At 41.8% G+C, this 20,647-nt stretch overlaps 1 protein-coding gene across 1 annotated transcript in view; it reads right to left on the reverse strand.

Annotated features, from left to right (window-relative positions):
• The window catches only part of LOC124035582 (carbohydrate sulfotransferase 8-like), a 214,829-nt gene that overhangs the window by 174,893 nt on the left and 19,289 nt on the right, over window positions 1-20,647 (reverse strand). The gene's annotated exons all lie outside the window — the stretch shown is intronic.

The following is a 20,647-nucleotide window of genomic DNA, read 5'->3' on the forward strand; positions in this document are numbered from 1 at the left end:
CTCTTCCTCCCGGGGAAGGACTGCCCGTTCCATGATCTCGCCATCACGGTTGACAACTCCATTGTGTCCTCCTCCCAGAGCGCTAAGAACCTTGGCGTGATCCTGGACAACACCCTGTCGTTCTCAACTAACATCAAGGCGGTGGCCCGTTCCTGTAGGTTCATGCTCTACAACATCCGCAGAGTACGACCCTGCCTCACACAGGAAGCGGCACAGGTCCTAATCCAGGCACTTGTCATCTCCCGTCTGGATTACTGCAACTCGCTGTTGGCTGGGCTCCCTGCCTGTGCCATTAAACCCCTACAACTCATCCAGAACGCCGCAGCCCATCTGGTGTTCAACCTTCCCAAGTTCTCTCACGTCACCCCGCTCCTCCGCTCTCTCCACTGGCTTCCAGTTGAAGCTCGCATCCGCTACAAGACCATGGTGCTTGCCTACGGAGCTGTGAGGGGAACGGCACCTCAGTACCTCCAGGCTCTGATCAGGCCCTACACCCAAACAAGGGCACTGCGTTCATCCACCTCTGGCCTGCTCGCCTCCCTACCACTGAGGAAGTACAGTTCCCGCTCAGCCCAGTCAAAACTGTTCGCTGCTCTGGCCCCCCCAATGGTGGAACAAACTCCCTCACGACGCCAGGACAGCGGAGTCAATCACCACCTTCCGGAGACACCTGAAACCCCACCTCTTTAAGGAATACCTAGGATAGGATAAAGTAATCCTTCTACCCCCCCTCCCTCCCCCCCTCCTAGATGCACTATTGTAAAGTGGCTGTTCCACTGGATGTCATAAGGTGAATGCACCAATTTGTAAGTCGCTCTGGATAAGAGCGTCTGCTAAATGACTTAAATGTAAATGTATGGTCCATATTCTCCCTTTCATAACGTCCTCCGGTGTACCCGAAGACAGGAAGTGCCTATTCCTCATCTCACCAAGGATAAACTTCAACTCAATTGCCAGTACTGGCGACATCGTGTGGAAGCTGTAGGCATTGTAAACTGGACGCTATCTATTTTCCTTGCCATAGACAATACAGAGACTGGCGGAGGGATATTTTTTGTGTGTTTTTTGTGAACAGTTTTCCTTGGGATTTTGCCTCCTACACACGTTCTGTTATAGTCACAGACATGATTTGACCAGTTTTAGAGACGTCATAGTGTTTTCTATCCACACATACTAATCATATGCATATACTATATTCCTGGCATGAGTAGCAGGATGTTGACATTTTGCACAATTTTTAACCAGTTGAAGCTAGGGGGGCAGAGGTGCTAGGGGGGCAGAGGTGTTCAGAGGTGGAACAAGGATCGGACCAAAATGCAGCATAAGTGTCCACATTGATTTATTCAAAAACACAACTGAACACTGTAACAAAATAATAAACGTGAAATATACAAAACCGAATCAGTACCGTCTGGCCCAAACACTCACACGGAAACAAACACCCACAAACCAAAAGTGAAACCCAGGCTACCTAAGTATGATTCTCAATCAGAGACAACTAACGACACCCGCCTCTGATTGAGGACCATACTAGGCCGAACACAAAAACCAACATAGAAAAACAAACAGACTGCACACCCCAACTCACGCCCTGACCATACTAAAACAAAGAATAAAATAACAGAACTATATTCAGAACGTGACACTGAGACCTACAGGAGGGCCTCTGAAATGCTGGGTCGGCGACCGCACCATTGACCACCCACATGGCCACGCCCCCGCCATGCCCCTACCACCTAAGTGTCACAGCCTACTAGGAGTGGTGGGTTGGAATCAGGTGCAGAGAGCAGGGTTCAGTAAATCGTGATTTATTCTCCGGCAAAAAAATGGTCACGCCAACATACAGGGCTCATAAAACAGACCAGCCCAAACACAGGACCAAACAGTCCGGAGAATACAAACATGAAAACCACAACCAACAGAGTAACAAAAAACAATCCCGCACAACACAAGGGCGGGTCAACCTACTACATATAGGGACGCTAATTAAACCAAAATACACACAGGTGAAACTAATAAGACAAAACCAACAGACAAACGAAAAAGGGATCGGTAGCGGCTAGTAGGACGGTGACGACGACAGGCAGGGGAGCCAACTTCGGCGGAAGTCATGACACTGAGCCCCATTTTGATCCCCCCAAAAATCTAAAAGTCGTGAACTATAAAGGGAATAGGATACCATTGGGATGCCAAACCTCCCAGGTAATAGCATAAACACAGCACACAAAACAGAATGGTCTCTTTGTGTGTTGAGAACTTCTTATGACTCATTCTCAGCTACAGTACATAAACATCTCATTTTCATACAAATGAGGTATAAAAGGTAGGCATATACTTTTGTCATTTGAACCCCAAGCGCTACTTGTATGGATTTCCATTTGTGAGAAGAATAAAATGACAGAAGGAAAGCAGAGCTGGGTGTCTGGTTTGTTTGTACGAGGGTAAGAGATATTTCATGTTGTGATATGTGTCGCATAATGTTGCCATAGAGATGTCTTTACTGGTGGTGCAAATCTTAATGCTCACCATCATAAAGTCTTTTCACGTCTCCTTTTTTTGTTTCACGACAGTACATACACTACCGTTCAAACATTTGCGGTCACTTAGAAATGTCCTTGTTCTTGAAAGAAAAGTACATTTTTTGTCTATTAAAATAACATCAAATTGATCAGAAATACAGTATTGTCACGTTCTGACCTTTATTTCCTTTGTTTTGTCTTTATTTATTATGGTCAGGGGGTGAGTTGGGGTGGGCAGTCTATGTTTGTTTTTCTATTTTTGGTTTCTGTTTCGGCCTAGTATGATTCTCAATCAGAGGCAGGTGTCGTTAGTTGTCTCTGATTGAGAATCATACTCAGGTAGCCTGGGTTTCACTTTTGAGTTGTGGGTGTTTGTTTTCCGTGTGTGTGTTTGTTGCCACACGGTAGTGTTTTGGTTTTGTTCGTTTCACGTTTATTGTTTTGTAGTGTTCAGTATATGTCTTTAAATAAACGTTATGGACACTTACCACGCTGCGCATTGGTCCTCTGATCCCTCTCGCACAATTGGCCTAGCGTCGTCCGGGTTAGGGAGGGCTTGGTCTCATCGCGCACCAGCGACTCCTGTGGCGGGCCGGGCGCAGTGAGCGCGAACCAAGGTTGCCAGGTGCACGGTGTACCCTCCGACACATTGGTGCGGCTGGCTTCCAGGTTGGATGCGAGCTGTGTTAAGAAGCAGTACGGCTGGTTGGGTTGTGTATCGGAGGACGCATGACTTTCAACCTTCGTCTCTCCCGAGCCCATACGGGAGTTGTAGCGATGAGACAAGATAGTAGCTACTACAACAATTGGATACCACGAAATTGGGGAGAAAAAGGGGTAAAATTTAAATAAAATAAAAATAATAATAATAATAATGTTGTAAATGGCTATTGTAGCGTCAGTTTGTGCTTTTCTGTGAAGGGAGTAGTACACAGCGTTGTACGAGATCTTCAGTTTCTTGGCAATTTCCCAAATGGAATAGTCTTCATTTCTCAGAACAAGAATAGACTGACGAGTTTCAGTAGAAAGTACTTCTGGCCATTTTGAGCCTGTAATCGAATCCTCAAACGCTGATGCTCTAATATATAATAATAATAATATCTTGAGTATCTGATGCTCTAGATACTCAACTAGTCTAAAGAAAGACAAATGTATTGCTTCTTTAATCAGGACAACAGTTTTCAGCATAACATAATTGCAAAAGTGTTTTCTAATGATCAATTAGCCTTTTAAAATGATAAACTTGGATTAGCTAACACAACGTGCCATTGGAACACAGGAGTGATGGCTGCTGATAATGGGCCTCTGTATGCCTATTTAGAAATTTCATTAAAAATCAGCCATTTCCAGCTACGATAGTCATTTACAACATTAACAATGTTTACACTGTATTTCTGATCAATTTGATGTTATTTTAATGGACAATTTGTTTTGTCTTTTCCTTCAAAAACAAGGGCATTTCTAAGTGACCCCAAACTTTTGAACAGTAGTGTAGATTGTATACCTGTTGATGTGTTGAGCGTGGTGTCACTGAGGGAGGTGGTTACCAAGTAATGGTGCAGTGTTGGTCCTTAAAACTATAATAGCCATCTGTTCTTTAGCAAACAGTTGTATTTTAGTCATGATAATTGTTCATGTGTAGAATCTACACTGTAGATGAGTTAAAGAGACAAGTATTAAATTGCATCATACCATACGGCAACGAATTGACAATGAGTTAATTTGACATTCAAACTTCAACTGTCCCTGAAACTGTTGTTCCTGGTCTTCCTGGGCCCAATGTATACTCCCACAAAGTCTGTTTGCCTGCATGGGTAAACACACATACTGATCAATAGAGATGAGTCTGTACTGACCTCCTGTCCCTCCCCTTTAATCAATGCTTAATTAATGTTTTACAGACAAGGCAGGAACTATTTTAAATCCTTGAAAAATAAAGTTAGTTAAACCTAAACCAGGAAGTTGAATGGAGATCCAAGGGCAACATGGAAGTGTCTCAAATGTTGTTTAAGTATTAGGCTCTGACAAAGTCAGAGGGAGAGAGGGAGAGAAGAGGGAGAGAGGGAGAGAGAGAGAGAGAGAGAGAGAGAGAGAGAGAGAGAGAGAGTGGTGTAACTCTATCACCTACTTGAAACCTAATGCAGAGGAGTCCCCTAAGCTGTGCTCTTTTCTACTGTCCTTTACTGAATTACGCTCTTCACATTCAATCAAATAATTGCAGCACCAAACACAATAATTCTAATTACAGTTTAATTCAATTAAACACTGCTTTTCCTTCACATTTGTATTCAATCAGCAACCCATATTAAAGTGTATACATAATGTTGTAATATGAAGCCACATCATAATAGATCGTAGAAACTCATATTGCACTAAAGTCTGACTAAGACCTTGGAAGCTGTGCATATATTACACTAAATATGTGTCCTTCATTAGCTGTGAAGGGGCTATATCTAAACCTAATTAATAAGCAAGTCCAAAAACAGGAAGTCCTGGGAGATACTAGCACTGATGCATCAAATTTTGTCGGTTTGTCTATTTGGATGAATTACATGAGCGTAATATGAGCGTAATATTCGAGTGGGACAAAATTCCTCCTCTGCGATGTGAGAGACTGATCAACAACTACAGGAAGCATTTGGTTGCAATCATCACAGTTAAAGGTGGAAAACCAGGGGGAAATTACTTTTCACATAGGGGTATTGGGTGTTGCATAACTTAGATAATTAAATAAATCAAATTATTTTTTGTGTGTTATTAGTTCACTCGGGTTCCCTTTATCTAATATTAGGTTTTGGTTGAAGATCTGATAACATTCAGTATCAAGAATACGCAAAAATAGAGAAAATCTTAAATGGGGAAAAAACGTTTTCACGGCACTGTACATCGTAGCTCCAATATACCCAAAGTAACTAAAGACAGTACAGATCTGTCTTTCCATTCAAAAGGAGGGCCCACTGGGCACAAACTGGTTGAATCAATGTTGTTTCAACGTCATTTCAATTAAATGATGTTGAACCAACGTGGAATAGATATTGAATTGACATCTGTGCCCAGTGGGGAATGGCATTTGTTTTGCATTCAGTGACAAGCATGACAAGACATGTAAAAAGGCCTCTCCCAGACATGTGGGTAATTATAAACTGACCAAGTCTGTGAGCACCAGAGCATCATATATTTTTCTATATATTCTCTGTATATTCTGTTTATCCTGTATATATTCTTTCTGTATATTCTGTTTGTTGTGGTCAGCACCATTTCACCAGGTAAAATTGTGGGCAGTCCCATGTGGATTGGTTTGATTTTGAAGTGCATTAAGTGCATTTAAGGATTCGGAACAGCCTGACTACACGCTAGCCTCACACATCACGGCCTTTCTGTGTCAACCTTTTAAAAACACAGTGTTCTAGCTAGCCCATGGTGTAAGTTACAGTCTGTCCTTTACTCAAACACTTTCATGAAAGGCTAGTTTGCCAGCTAGGGTCTTTCTGCTTAAGAACAAATAAATAGTCTGCCATACACATGCTGCCAACTATGCTGGCAAAAAGATGCCTCCACAAGTTGAAATCCATGTGGGTGGATTTAGCAAATTTCGATGTTATTATATGAAATATGAAGAGGAGAATTACATGTTGTGTTGATACAGTTGGACAGTTGGAGAAGAACACAGGAAAATACGAGTCCATTCCAGTTTCAGTGCTACATCTCAAGTCAGGTTATTTATCTGTACTTTTCTATTTCAGCTTGCTTGGTACAGAGATATAATAGTAGTCAACAAGTCAAAAGCAACACTTTGAAAGTAAAACACTAGAATGCTTTTATTTTCCAGCCTCCAATTGGCAGAGAAAGATTGGGTGCAGAGAGGCAGACATGTTATTAGTTCGATGTGTGGCTTCTTGCTGGACCCTCTGCACAATTTGAAAGGTGTATGTTAACAGAGTGAGTCAATATAATTCTGAGTGCACACAAGTAGTCACGCAAGCGCCAATGCCCACTGGGAGACACATCTTGTCAAGTCCTCTCCAACAGCTGAGTGCATATAGTGTATCTTACAAGTGCTCTTTAACAAGAAGATATTGTATATTTCTAATACTTAATGTTACCAAAGACCCATTAATAACTTCTTAAGGCGAGGGGACAGTATTCGGAAGTTCAGATGACTGATGTGTCCAAAGTAAACTGCCTGTTACTCAGGCCCAGAAGCTAGGATATGCATATAATTGGTAGCATTGGATAGAAGACACTCTGAGGTTTCTAAAACTGTTAAAAAATAATGTCTGTGCGTATAATAGAATCCGGAAATGTTTTTGTTGTTGAGGTCACCACCCATTCAAATGTTTGTTTATTGGATTTTCAAAGGAATTCCTCCCATATTGCAGTTCCTATGGCTTCCACTAGATGTCAATAGTCTTTATGAAACAGTCAGAGGTCACCAAGCGCAACATAGCTTCAGCGTGTAAATCAGCTACAAAGATGTGTCGGCATCGAGTAATTGTCTCTGGCCCCCTCCCAGTTAGGGGGAGTGATGAGGTCTACAGCAGTCTCACAACTCAATCGCTGGTTGAAAACTGTTTTCTGCCCCTCCCAAAAGACATAATTTGTAGATAATTGTCCCTCTTTCTTGGACTCCCTCTTTCTTGGACTCAACAACAGGACCAAGCCTGGCCTGTTGAGGAGTGACAGACTCCATCCAAGCTGGAGGGGTGCTCTCATCTTATCTACGAACATAGACAGGGCTCTAACTCCCTTAGCTCCCAATGAAATAGGGTGCAGGCCAGGCAGCAGGCTGTTAGCCAGCCTGCCAGCTTAGTGGAGTCTGCCACTAGCACAGTCAGTGTAGTCAGCTCAGCTATCCCCAGTGAGACTGTGTCTGTTCCTCAACCTAGGTTGGGCAAAACTAAACATGGCGGTGTTCGCCTTAGCAATCTCACTAGAATAAAGACCTCCTCCATTCCTGCCATTATTGAAAGACATCGTGATACCTCACATCTCAAAATAGGGCTACTTAATGTTAGATCCCTCACTTCCAAAGCAGTTACTGTATAGTCAATGAACTAATCACTGATCATAATATGGATGTGATTAGCCTGACTGAAACATGGCTTAAGCCTGATGAATTTACTGTGTTAAATGAGGCCTCACCTCCTGGTTACACTAGTGACCATATCCCCCGCGCATCCCGCAAAGACGGAGGTGTTGCTAACATTTACTATAGCAAATTTAAATTTACCCCCCCCCCCCCCCCCGACGTTTTCATCTTTAGAGCTTCTAGTCATAAAATCTATGCAGCCTATTCAATTACTTTTTATAGCTACTGTTTACAAGCCTCCTGGGCCATATACAGCGTTCCTCACTGAGTTCCCTGAATTCCTATCGGACCTTGTAGTCATAGCAGATAATATTCTAATTTTTGGTGACTTTAATATCCACATGGAAAAGTCCACAGACCCACTCCAAAAGGCTTTCGGAACCATCATCGACTCAGTGGGTTTTTGTCCAACATGTCTCCGGACCTACTCACTGCCACAGTCATACTCTGGACCTAGTTTTGTCCCATGGAATAAATGTTGTGGATCTTAATATTTTTCCTCATAATCCTGGACTATCGGACCACCATTTTATTACGTTTGCAATCTCAACAAATAATCAGCTCAGACCCCAACCAAGGAGCATCAAAAGTCGTGCTATAAATTCTCAGACATCCCAAAGATTCCTTGATGCCCTTCCAGACTCTCTCTGTCTACCCAAGGACGTCAGAGTATAAAAATCAGTTAACCACCTAACTGAGGAACTCAATTTAACCTTGCGCAATACCCTAGTTGCAGTTGCACTCCTAAAAACTAAAAACATTTGTCGTAAGAAACTAGCTCCCTGGTATACAGTAAATACCCGAGCTCTGAAGCAAGCTTCCAGAAAATTGGAACGGAAATGGCGCCACACCAAACTGGAAGTTTAGTTTGGAAAGACAGTACCGTGCAGTATCGAAGAGCCCTCACTGCTGCTCGATCATCCTATTTTTCCAACTTAATTGAGGAAAATAAGAACAATCCGAAATGTATTTTTGATACTGTCGCAAATCTAACTAAAAAGCAGCATTCCCCAAGAGAGGATGGCTTTCACTTCAGCAGTACTAAATTCATGAACTTCTTTGAGGAAAAGATCATGATCATTAGAAAGCAAATTATGGACTCTTTACATCTGCGTATTCCTCCAAAGCTCAGTTGTCCTGAGTCTGAAAAACTCTGCCAGGACCTAGGATCAAGGGAGACACTCAAGTGTTTAAGTACTATATCTCTTGACAAAATTATGAAAATAATCGTGGCCTCTAAACCTTCAAGCTGCATACTGGACCCTATTCCAACTAAACTACTGAAAGAGCTGCTTCCTGTGCTTAGCCCTCCTATGTTGAACATAATAAACATCTCTCTCTCCACTGGATGTAAACCAATCTCACTAAAAGTGGCAGTAATAAAGCCTCTCTTGAAAAAGCCAAACCGTGACCCCGAAAATATTTTTAAAACTATCGGCCTATATCGAATCTCCCATTCCTCTCAAAAATGATAGAATAATCTGTTGCGCAGAAACTCACTGCCTTCCTGAAGACAAACAATGATTGCGAAATGCTTCAGTCTGGTTTTAGACCCCATTATAGCACTGAGACTGCACTTGTCAAGGTGGTAAATGACCTTTTAATGGCGTCAGACCGAGGCTCTGCATCTGTCCTCGTGCTCCTAGACCTTAGTGCTGCTTTTGATACCATCGACCACCACATTCTTTTGGAGAGATTGGAAACCCAAATTGGTCTACACTGACAATTTCTGGCCTGGTTTAGATCTTATCTGTCGGAAAGATATCAGTTTGTCTCTGTGAATGGTTTGTCCTCTGACAAATCAACTGTAAATGTTGGTGTTCCTTTAAGGTTCCGTTTTAGGACTACTATAGTTTTCACTATATATTTTACCTCTTGATGCAGAAAAATTAATACATGCTTTTGTTACTTCCAGGTTAGACTACTGCAATGCTCTACTTTCCGGCTACCCGGATAAAGCACTAAAAAAACTTCAGTTAGTGCTAAATACGGCTGCTAGAATCCTGACTAGAACCCAAATATTTGATCATATTACTCCAGTGCTAGCCTCCCTACACTGGCTTCCTGTTAAGGCAAGGGCTGATTTCAAGGTTTTACTGATAACCTACAAAGCATTACATGGGCTTGCTCCTACCTATCTTTCCGATTTTGTCCTGCCGTACATACCTACACGTACGCTACGGTCACAAGACACAGGCCGCCTAATTGTCCCTAGAATTTCTAAGCAAACAGCTGGAGGCAGGGCTTTCTCCTATAGAGCTCAATTTTTATGGAATGGTCTGCCTACCCATGTGAGAGACGCAGACTCGGTCTCAACCTTTAAGTCTTTAGTGAAGACTCATCACTTCAGTAGGTCCTATGATTGAGTGTAGTCTGGCCCAGGAGTGTCAAGGTGAACGGAAAGGCACTGGAGCAACGAACTGCCCTTGCTGTCTCTGCCTAGCCGGTTCCCCTCTCTCCACTGGGATTCTCTGCCTCTAACCCTATTACAGGGGCCAGGTCACTGGCTTACTGGTGCTCTTTCATGCCGTCCCTAGGAGGGGGGCGTCACTTGAGTGGGTTGAGTCACTGACATGGTCTTCCTGTCTGGGTTGGCGCCCCCCCTTGGGTTGTGCCGTGGCGGAGATCTTTGTAGGCTATACTGGGCCTTGTCTCAGGATGGTAAGTTGGTGGTTGAAGACAACCCTCTAGTGGTGTGGGGGCTGTGCTTTGGCAAAGTGGGTGGGGTTACATACTGCCTGTTTGGCCCTGTCCGCAGCTAGCATCGGATTGGGCCACGGTGTCTCCTGACCCCTCCTGTCTCAGCCTCCAGTATTTATGCTGCAGTAGATTATGTGTCATGGGGCCAGGTTCAGTCTGTTATATCTGGAGTACTTCTCCTGTCTTATCCGGTGTCCTGTGTGAATTTAAGTATGCTATCTCTAATTCTTTCTTTCTCTCTCTCGGGGGACCTGAGCCCTAGGACCATGCCTCAGGACTACCTTGCATGATGACTCCTTGAATGTCCTCAGTCCACCTGGCCGTGCTGCTGCTCCAGTTTCAATTGTTCTGCCTACGGCTATGCAACTCTGACCTGTTTACCGGACGTGCTACCTGTCCCAGACCTGCTGTTTTCAACTCTCTAGAGACAGCAGGAGCGGTAGAGAGACTCAATGATCGGCTATGAAAAGCCAGCTGACATTTACTCCTGAGGTGCTGACCTGTTTCACCCTCAACAACTACTGTGATTATTATTATTTGACCATGCTGGTCATTTATGAACATTTAAACATGGCCATGTTCTGTTATAATCTCCCCACGGCACAGCCAGAAGAGGACTAGCCACCCCTCATAGCCTGGTTCCTCTCTAGGTTTCTTCCTAGGTTTTGGCCTATCTAGGAAGTTTTTCCTAGCCACTGTGCTTCTACACCTGCATTGCTTGCTGTTTGGGGTTTTAGGCTGGGTTTCTGTACAGCACTTTGAGATATCAGCTGATGTAAGAAGGGCTATGTAAATACATTTTATTTGATTTTGATTTGATCTTTAGAAAGGGTTTCAGGCTTGTTTTTTGAAAAATTTGTTAGTAATTGTAGTTTTTCATGTCAATTTTTGACTGTAGTCATGTGGTGCTTGTGGATGAGGGCGCACACTTTGTTATTTATCTCCGGTATTGAACATACTATATTTCGTCTTAAATTGTATTGTTTATTTACATATTAGGGTAACTGAGGGTGATTACAAACGTACTCCCTGACGAAGGCCATACAGCCGAAACGCATCGGTTTAAAAAAAACGTTGTTTCTATTGAACATACCATACTAATAAAGGCATTTTAATTAATTATGTGAAGAGTGCCTTGGTCCTCCTTTCTTTTTGATGATTAGAAACGTTGTTTGACTTGTTTGGATGAAGTTTATTGGTAACTTTTGGGATTCCTTTGTATGCATGTTGAACGAGTGGAACGGGTGGATTACTGAATCAAACGCGCCAACTAAACTGAATTTTTGGGGATATAATGAAGGACCTTATCGAACAAAACGGCCATTTGTTGTGTAGCTGGGACCCTTGGGATAGCAAACAGAGGAAGATCTTCAAAGGTAAGTAATTTATTTTATCGCTATTTCTGAATTTTGTGACGCCTCTGCTGGTTTGGAAAATGTTATTAATGCTTTTGTATGAGGGGCACTGTTCTCAGATAATCGCATGGTATGCTTTCGCTGTAAAGCCTTTTTGAAATCTGACAAAGCGGTTGGATTAACAAGAACTTAAGCTTTTAAATTATGTATGACACTTGTATTTTCATGAATGTTTAATATTACGATTTTTGTATTTTGAATTTTGCGCTCTGCAATTTCACTGGATGTTGTCGAAGTGGGTTACTAGCACCCCACCTAGCCCAAAGAGGACCATGGGAATTAGCTGGTAGTACTGTATCACCCCATAAGTGATATTGTTCCAATAAAGACACACCTTTTATTCGGCCTTCCGAAAAGTTACACATCATAAAAGTAAAATCAACATACACATGAACAGTGTGGCAGCAGCCACTGCAATGGGAGATATTTGTAAAGCTCTGGGTTCCATGGCCATCCCCTTAAACAGTATGATTTACAGTCTTAAATAAAGCAAAGGTGACCTTTCATCAGATTTAGCCAGACAATATTTTGCTTGGGTGTCCAGCATTAATGTGGATTAGCATGACAGATGGGAGACATGCTGCAAAATCAATACCTCTGTCAACTCAACAAAGTCCCTCTCCAACAGAGAGGAAAAACAAACAAACAATGGCTGAACTGATTCTGACTGGTGGGCTAAAATAGATGTCTCTCTGAACTGAGTCTGACTGGTTGGCTAAAATACAGTAGGTGACTCTCTCTCGTCTCTCGTATCAATCAAAAGTTGTCAGCAGTCTGAAAACAACACTTATTGGTATCAAACTTGGCAGACAGTGTATTGAAATCCGTATGTTTCAAGTTCAACTGCAATATTCTGAATCCCCCAAAAAGTTATGTAAAAAGGGTGATTTAATTTCTCTGTTAAGCAGAATGCCTGTGCTCTGCTCAGAGCTGTCACTATGAGAAGTATAGCGCTACACCACACAAGCGCTATATTTAACTAATTTCAATGGTTAGAACACCAGACTAGCTTTGCCAGTAGTTGGAGTTGTCAGTCTATGAAATACTGGACATACAGGTATGACACAAGATCTGTATTTGATTTAATTCAATCTGGAAAACACAGACAAGCCAGATTACCTCTGTGTTATTTAGTATTAGCTCAATTGTTGATTTAAAGGTCTGGAACAGACAGAAACACAATGTGGAAGAGAACCGGGGAACTGGACATACAGTGGAGAGAACAAGTATTTGATACACTGCCGATTTTGCAGGTTTTCCTACTTACAAAGCATGTAGAGGTCTGTAATTTTTATCATAAGTACACTTCAACTGTGAGAGACGGAATCTTTAAAAAAATCCAGAAAATCACATTGTATGATTTTTAAGTAATTAATTTTCATTTTATTGCATGACATAAGTATTTGATACTTTTATTGCAGTGCCTTAGACCGCTGCGCGCAACTCAGGAGCCCAAATAGGGCTAGCACGGTGTGGTGTTTAACCAGACAGAATCCAGAGGGAATGCAGACGTTTGGAAATGTCAAGTTGCTGACATCAATAACAACGCAATGCACAGATTCGCCTGAACCTTATGCAACAGAGACGTGATGCCATTTTCAGTCATGGTTTTCTGGAGCAATCTCCTATGCAGACTTGTTTAGGCAAACAGACACAAAGGTGTATTATAGAGCACTGAGACAACAGTAGGAACCTGCAACCCTCACTGTGATGGATTGGGTGTCCTTAACCTGTCTGTCTGACAATGAGACCCAATCTGAGTCTCACTTTGTTCCACTGATTGTTTTTCCCTACAAATTGACTCCTTTACAAGTACAGTATGGCACTTTCGGGATTGTGACGGGTTTTCTCAGAAAATCTACCTAACAGGTATTGATGACACTGTGTATACTCTAAACACCACAAACAATTACTCATTATGCACCTGTGTTACTGTCGTTATTTCCATAATCATGAGTGCTACTTTGGGGAATTAAACATGCGCCTTTATTACTCAAACTAATGATAGTTACCAAACTAATGATTGGTTTAATCATGCCACGATTTACAGACCCAAGTTTATGTATCTAACTCATTATGTGTGAATGAAAAGGTCAGTGGAATACAGTGTATATAGGATATTAATTTTCATTATATTGTCACAGCAAAATAATCCTGGAGAAAAGGAGGCTACATGAAAAGTGCAATACTGTTAATATAAGAATGTGTTCGTATGGGTTTTCAGTGAATTCATGTAAATCACAAAGCTCACCTGCATTTCCTGTGGTACAGGGATATTATCAGCAACAAAAGAGTGATCAAATTAAGATCCTACATCTGTACTACAACATGGCATCATTCCAACCAGGACTTTAACCATAGGTTTACCACATGGTGGCGGAATGAACGTTTTGACAGAAAGCTCTGCTGTCTCTTCTGCCCCTGAGAAGGTAATTATCATCCTACAGAAGCTCCTACGCATCCATTTGACTTCGATTCACATGAAAGCCAGGTGAGACGGAAGGGACAGACTACTGAAGATTTGGAGAGGCCTGTGTGAACCAGATACAAAGGAACTCAGACAGACAACAGTAATGTTCTTTCAGGACTTCATCAGAAAACATCACAGTGAACTCTACTGAGAACCAGGACACAAATGTTGAGATGCACACATACAGTTGAAGTCGGAAGTTTACATACACCTTAGCCAAATACATTTAAACTCAGTTTTTCACAATTCCTGACATGTAATCCAAGTAACAATTCCCTGTCTTAGGTCAGTTAGGATCACCACTTTTTATTTTAAGAATGTGAAATGTCAGAATAATAGTAGAGAGAATGATTTATTTCAGCTTTAATTTACATTTACATTTTACATTTAAGTCATTTAGCAGACGCTCTTATCCAGAGCGACTTACAAATTGGTGCATTCACCTTTCTTTCATCACATTCCCAGTGGGTCAGAAGGTTACATACACTCAATTAGTATTTCATAGCATTGCCTTTAAATTGTTTAACTTGGGTCAAACATTTCGGGTAGCCTTCCACAAGCTTCCCACAATAGGTTGGGTGAATTTTGGCCCATTTCTCCTGACAGAGCTTGTATAACTGAGTCAGGTTTGTAGGCCTCCTTGCTTGCACACGCTTTTTCAGTTCTGCCCACAAATTTTCTAAGGGATTGAGGTCAGGGCTTTGTGATGGCCACTCCAATACCTTGACTTTGTTGTCCTTAAGCAATTTTGCCACAACTTTGAAAGTATAATTGGGGTCATTGTCCATTTGGAATACCCATTTGAGACCAAACTTTAAATTCCTTACTGATGTCTTGAGATGTTGCTTCAATATATCCACATAATTCTCATTCCTCATGATGCCATCTATTTTGTGAAGTGCACCAGTCCCTCCTGCAGCAACGCACCTCCACAACATGATGCTGCCACCCCTGTGCTTCACGTTTGGGATGTTGTTCTTTGGCTTGCAAGACTCCCCCTTTTTCCTTCAGGTTATGTTGATATAGGAACCAATCCATCCTGATCAGCAAGGGTAATAATCTAGACTTGGACCTTGATGTTATCCAACAGCCTGTTTATTGGCACATTCTCTCCCTGTAATGATATCAGGGAAGGAAGAGCTGATTTCAAACTAATTGCTCCTACTTCTATTCCATTTCACAGCCTGAATCTTTCCTCTAAGTTCTCCCCCCGAGGACTGGCAGATAAAATAGAGCATGTTGATGGTGATGGGAACTGGATTTGATGTTGCCCTTGATATACTAAACAGTTCTTTGTGCTTAGCATAATTGGGCCGCTTGGTTCTCAAACCAAACTTTGGAATTCCCTCCGTACAGGGGTAAAAGTGAAGCTCTTTTTACTCCATTCTACCATGCATTGGCGTTATGATGAAGCATGTCCAACGGGTGTGTTAATGCTGTGAAATGAGTTTTCACAGAGCAACTGGTGTCATTTGAGATATATATATATATATATATATAGAGAGATAGAGAGAGAGAGATATATATAGAGAGAGGGAGAGAGAGGGAGAGAGAGGTTTCCATAGCCAGGTGACAGGTCTCAAATTTGAGAGGACTTAAACACTTGGGAATGATAGATTTCCATTAAGCATTTGTATTTGTATTTATTATGGATCCCCCTTAACTGCTGCCAAAGCAGCAGCTACTCTTCCTGGGGCCCAGCAAAATTAAGGCAGTTTATACAAGTTTTAAATATTACAATATTTTCACAACACACTGTGTGCCCCTACTCCACCACTACCACATATCTACAGTACTAACTCAATGTGTATGCATAGTGTGTGTGTGTGTGTGTGTGTGTGTGTGTGTGTGTGTGTGTGTGTGTGTGTGTGTGTGTGTGTGTGTGTGTGTGTGTGTGTGTGTGTGTGTGTGTGTGTGTGTGTGTGTGTGTGTGTGTGTGTGTGTGTGTGTGTGTGTGTGTGTGTGTGTGTGTGTGTGTGAGAGACAATGTTTGTGTTGCTTCACAGTCCCCGCTGTTCCATAAGGTATTGTTTTATCTGTTTTTTAAATCTAATTTTACAGAATTCCGGTGATTGAGATCTGGAGAGTGAGCTGCGTTCAGGGGATCTATGTGATTGAGAGTGAGCTGGAAAGTGGGCTGGAAAGAGAGCTGCGTTCAAGGGATCTATGTGTTTGAGAGTGTGGGCTAGAAAGTGGGCTGGAAAGAGAGCTGCGTTTAGGGGATCTACGTGTTTGAGAGTGTGGGCTAGAAAGTGGGCTGGAAAGTGGGCTGGAGAGTGAGCTGCGTTCAGGGGATCTACGTGTTTGAGAGTGTGGGCTAGAAAGTGGGCTGGAAAGTGAGCTGCGTTCAAGGGATCTATGTGTTTGAGAGTGTGAGCTAGAAGCAGACGTTACACCCATAGTCTGTTCCGGACATGGGGACTGTGAAGAGACCTCATGGCATGTCTTGTTGGGTATGCATGGGTGTCCGAGCTGTGTGCCAGTAGTTTAGACAGACAGCTAGGTGCATTCAACATTCAATACCTCTCAGAAATAAAAGTAGTGATGAAGTCAATCTCTCCTCCACTTTCAGCCAGGAGAGATTGACATGCATTTTATTAATATTAGCTCTCTGTGTACATCCAAGGGCCAGCCGTGCTGCCCTGTTTTGAACCGTGAGGTATTGAAAAATATGTTTGAAGGAAAATGCTTTTTGAATTCTGGAAAAATTCTCCTTCTAAATCTAAACACAACAATTGCCAAGGTATGGCTGCTATAATTTGGCGACTGGAACGAATTCAATTGAAATATGAATTATAGATCTGTCATTCTGTCATGATCTGTCATTCTCATTGAAAGCAAGTCTAAGAAGCGGTAGATCTTTTCTATGTGCACTATTTCTATGCTTCCCGTTAAGTTTAGTTTTTGCGTCTTTTACATTCGGTTTTGTACACCAGCTTCAAACAGCTAAAAACATACAATATTTCTGGTTATGGAAAATACATTTCACAGAGGTTTAGATAGTACAATGATTCTCTACACAATGACTGCTTGTTGTCACATAAACAGAAATTAGGCGTACTATTAGAATTTCAGCATCCAGAAAATGGTGGATGCTTTTCTGCATATTGCACCGTTAAGAAAAATATACAGATGTCAGACCTTTACTTGATCAGTCTTTTGTCGGGGAGAATTTTCCAGATTTTTTATTCTTTCCTTTTTCCATTATGATGCAAAAATACAGCCTACGCTTCTTCTAAATTATATAATTTCTAGACAGACAGACAGACACTATTTCCCAGGATGGGAGATCTCAAATGGCTAGTGGTAAAATCTGCCAGCTGAGAGAATGATCCTTTGAAAAGGACAATATGACAATCTTGGATGAACATTAGAAGGTACTGTGTTATTTGATATTTACCCTAGAGAGTCTTAGGAGGCTTACTGAGGCAATAATGAAGGAACCCATGCCACTCATATTTCGATCCATCCCACAGATAGCAATGCAGCTGTGGATATTAAATGGAGAGAGAGGAAACATGGAATGAGGTACACATCAAAAATATTCAGACCATGTTACAGTAAAACACTTGGAATGAATCTTGTATTCTTCCATTCCATTCTCCCAGTGGAGCCTCGAAACGGAACCTCATAGAAATGGAAATGCAAAACTATGACAACCAACCATGGCATTCTGTATGAATCACGTGAATCATATACATTCATATATATTTATGGCAGCCTAAATGTGCCCGATTGATTGCGCCAGTTTGGCACAACATTCATCTAAATTACTGGCAGCGTAAAGGAGCCAGTGATATTGTGCAGGTCTGGCACAGCAGCTCAATAGCTTTCCCTGTCTGATACTGTATAAATGACCTGTGGTAATGTAATGAGTGTCAAGGACTTATGTTCAGTGAAAGGGGGACCCAGAAAGGGGGACCTCGAAATTAGAAATCACTGGACTGCAGCCAATCTTATCACAAATCTATTTAGACTCCCATTGCTCTGAGCAGAGTAGGACAACACTGTTGCTCCGTTAAGACCGAATTTGAATAGCATCTATTAAATGAATAGTTTCTCAGACTGGTTTGCCAGATTGGGTTGGTGCTTGTCTATAAAAGAGAGAGAGACAGAAAGAAAGAAAGAAAGAAAGAAAGAAAGATAAATGGAGAGAGGAAAGAGAGAGAGAGAGCACTCCATATCAAAAATGCAGAAATTTCACTCAAATGCATAACAGCAGGAGAATGTCCCCAGCCTCAGACAATGATGACAGAATAATGCATTATGCAATGAAACCAATGGTCAAATAAAACTGTAAGAAACCCAGTGGTCGTGCCTTTGGTTTTCGTTAAATCACAGGATAAACCAAACTGATGTCACATCTCCGATTGAAACCAGTCACTATAATCATGTTACTACTATAACACCATGCAACAGACGGTATGCCCTTGTCAAATCATATTGAAATGGTTTGACATACACTAGTTAATATAATAATAATAATATATGCCATTTAGCAGACGCTTTTATCCAAAGCGACTTACAGTCATGTGTGCATACATTCTACGTATGGGTGGTAGTTGTTATTCGTGTGAATTATTCATGTGACTCTCTTGGTGCTGATGTCATTACAACAGGATGTTGCCATGTGCAGCCTCAGGGGAGTATGATACCTATTGGGATTGTCTTCTTCTTCACTCTAACACTTTCTAATTACATTTCAGGCATGGAGATGAGAAACCTACAATATGTGGATATCCTGCTATAGTGTTAATAACATGTGTATTATGCTCTCTGGATGGTGTGGAGTATATGGCAACACAACACGGAGAATGGAGATGAGAAAATAGAAAGGAGACTTCTCTGCTCCAGGTGCTTTGTGTGGAAATTAGAAACAAGCTATACAGTAGATATGCCAATCAGTGACAACGTGACTGAATACATCATTGCTAGTTTCCACATCTTTTTAAGAAAGATACTAATTTATTTGCGGAATTTCCGACATGTGAAGAGGTCTGCAGAACATCTATCATAATGGTAAAAACACAAGTCACAATTTCAGTTTGCGTGACGCAGCAACAGAAATCTCTGAGGCGTCATGCGACTCCAAATAGGTGAAACGCTTTTGTTTCAAATGAAAAAGCAACGCTGAGATGCTGACTAATGAGTGATGGGTGGGTTTTTCTCCGTTTGTCTGAAATGAGCCTGACTTCCCCTCAGCTAAATGGTGTTCAGCATTACCAAGCGGATCCTAGCCAGCACTGAGATGTTTGCTTTGGTGCCAGGACCAGCTGATTAAAACAGAGAGCAGGTTGGTAATTGCTGAAATTAGTGAGAGTGAAGCCTCACGCGGTGCAGCAGTCCAAATCCCCCTTCACCCCCCCCCCCCCCCCCCCCCACCCCCACCGTCCCCACCGCCCGCATTGTCCCTGCCCTTTCCTCACAGTTGATTTATCCTTCAAACTGTCCACTGTGGGGTCAGATGAAAGTTGGTTCCGATGTTGAGCTTTGGTGGGAAGACGTTTTCATTTGCATTGCTTTGACAGCATTGTTAACCATCCTTCCCTATCACAGCTCTTTTACAGTGAAAGCTACTGTACGGTACACTCTGCCCCCCTTACATTATCTCTCTAACAAAGGTGTCATTATTAGCACATGTCAAAGGAGAGATAAAATGGAAATGTAATTGAATTTGGGCCAGACTCCTGTGAGGATTATGATTATTAGCAAAGCCATTATGTAGCAGAGAAGAAATAGTACTGTTATATAGCACAAAGTATTTGCTCTCTAGTTCCACATGTTAGATGTTCCAATCTGATTAGATCCAAATGAGCAAAAGACTGAATATGTACACAGATAATGTACCAAAAGGATCTGAAAAAAGATACAGCTGCTTGATCATCAAATATATATTTTTTAAATTGCTGCTCTACAAAAATGAAATATTCCCTAGAACATATCAACTAGATCCACAGTAAACACCATTATTTAACCTCACAGACTGTTTACAGCAACAAGCTGAGAAATTAGACACGGTCAACATTTCTCGTATATTACCTAGAGGACCCAGGTGTCCACACCAAATTCAACCCCCTGAGGTGTATGCACTAAATGGGAGAATCATCAACAATGTTTTAAAGATGATTATTATTACACAGTTTAGGTAACGGGCTGTGAATTAGTAACTTGGTTGACATTAAGCTCTCATGGCCAGCTGGGATTACTTCATGGTTGATTAATGACATTAATTGTCACGCCTTGGTCATTGTATTTTGTGTTTTTGTTATATGTTTGGGTAGGCCAGGGTGTGACATGGGTTTATATGTTGTGTTTCATATTGGGGTTTGTATTATTTGGGATCGCGGCTGATTAGGGGTGTTGTTAGGCTTGGCTGCCTGAGGTGATTCTCAATTAGAGTCAGGTGCTTATCGTTGTCTCTGATTGGGAACCGTATTTAGGCAGCCTGAGTTTC

Source organism: Oncorhynchus gorbuscha, linkage group LG05 (genome assembly GCF_021184085.1).
Source record: "Oncorhynchus gorbuscha isolate QuinsamMale2020 ecotype Even-year linkage group LG05, OgorEven_v1.0, whole genome shotgun sequence".
Taxonomy (NCBI): domain Eukaryota; kingdom Metazoa; phylum Chordata; class Actinopteri; order Salmoniformes; family Salmonidae; genus Oncorhynchus; species Oncorhynchus gorbuscha.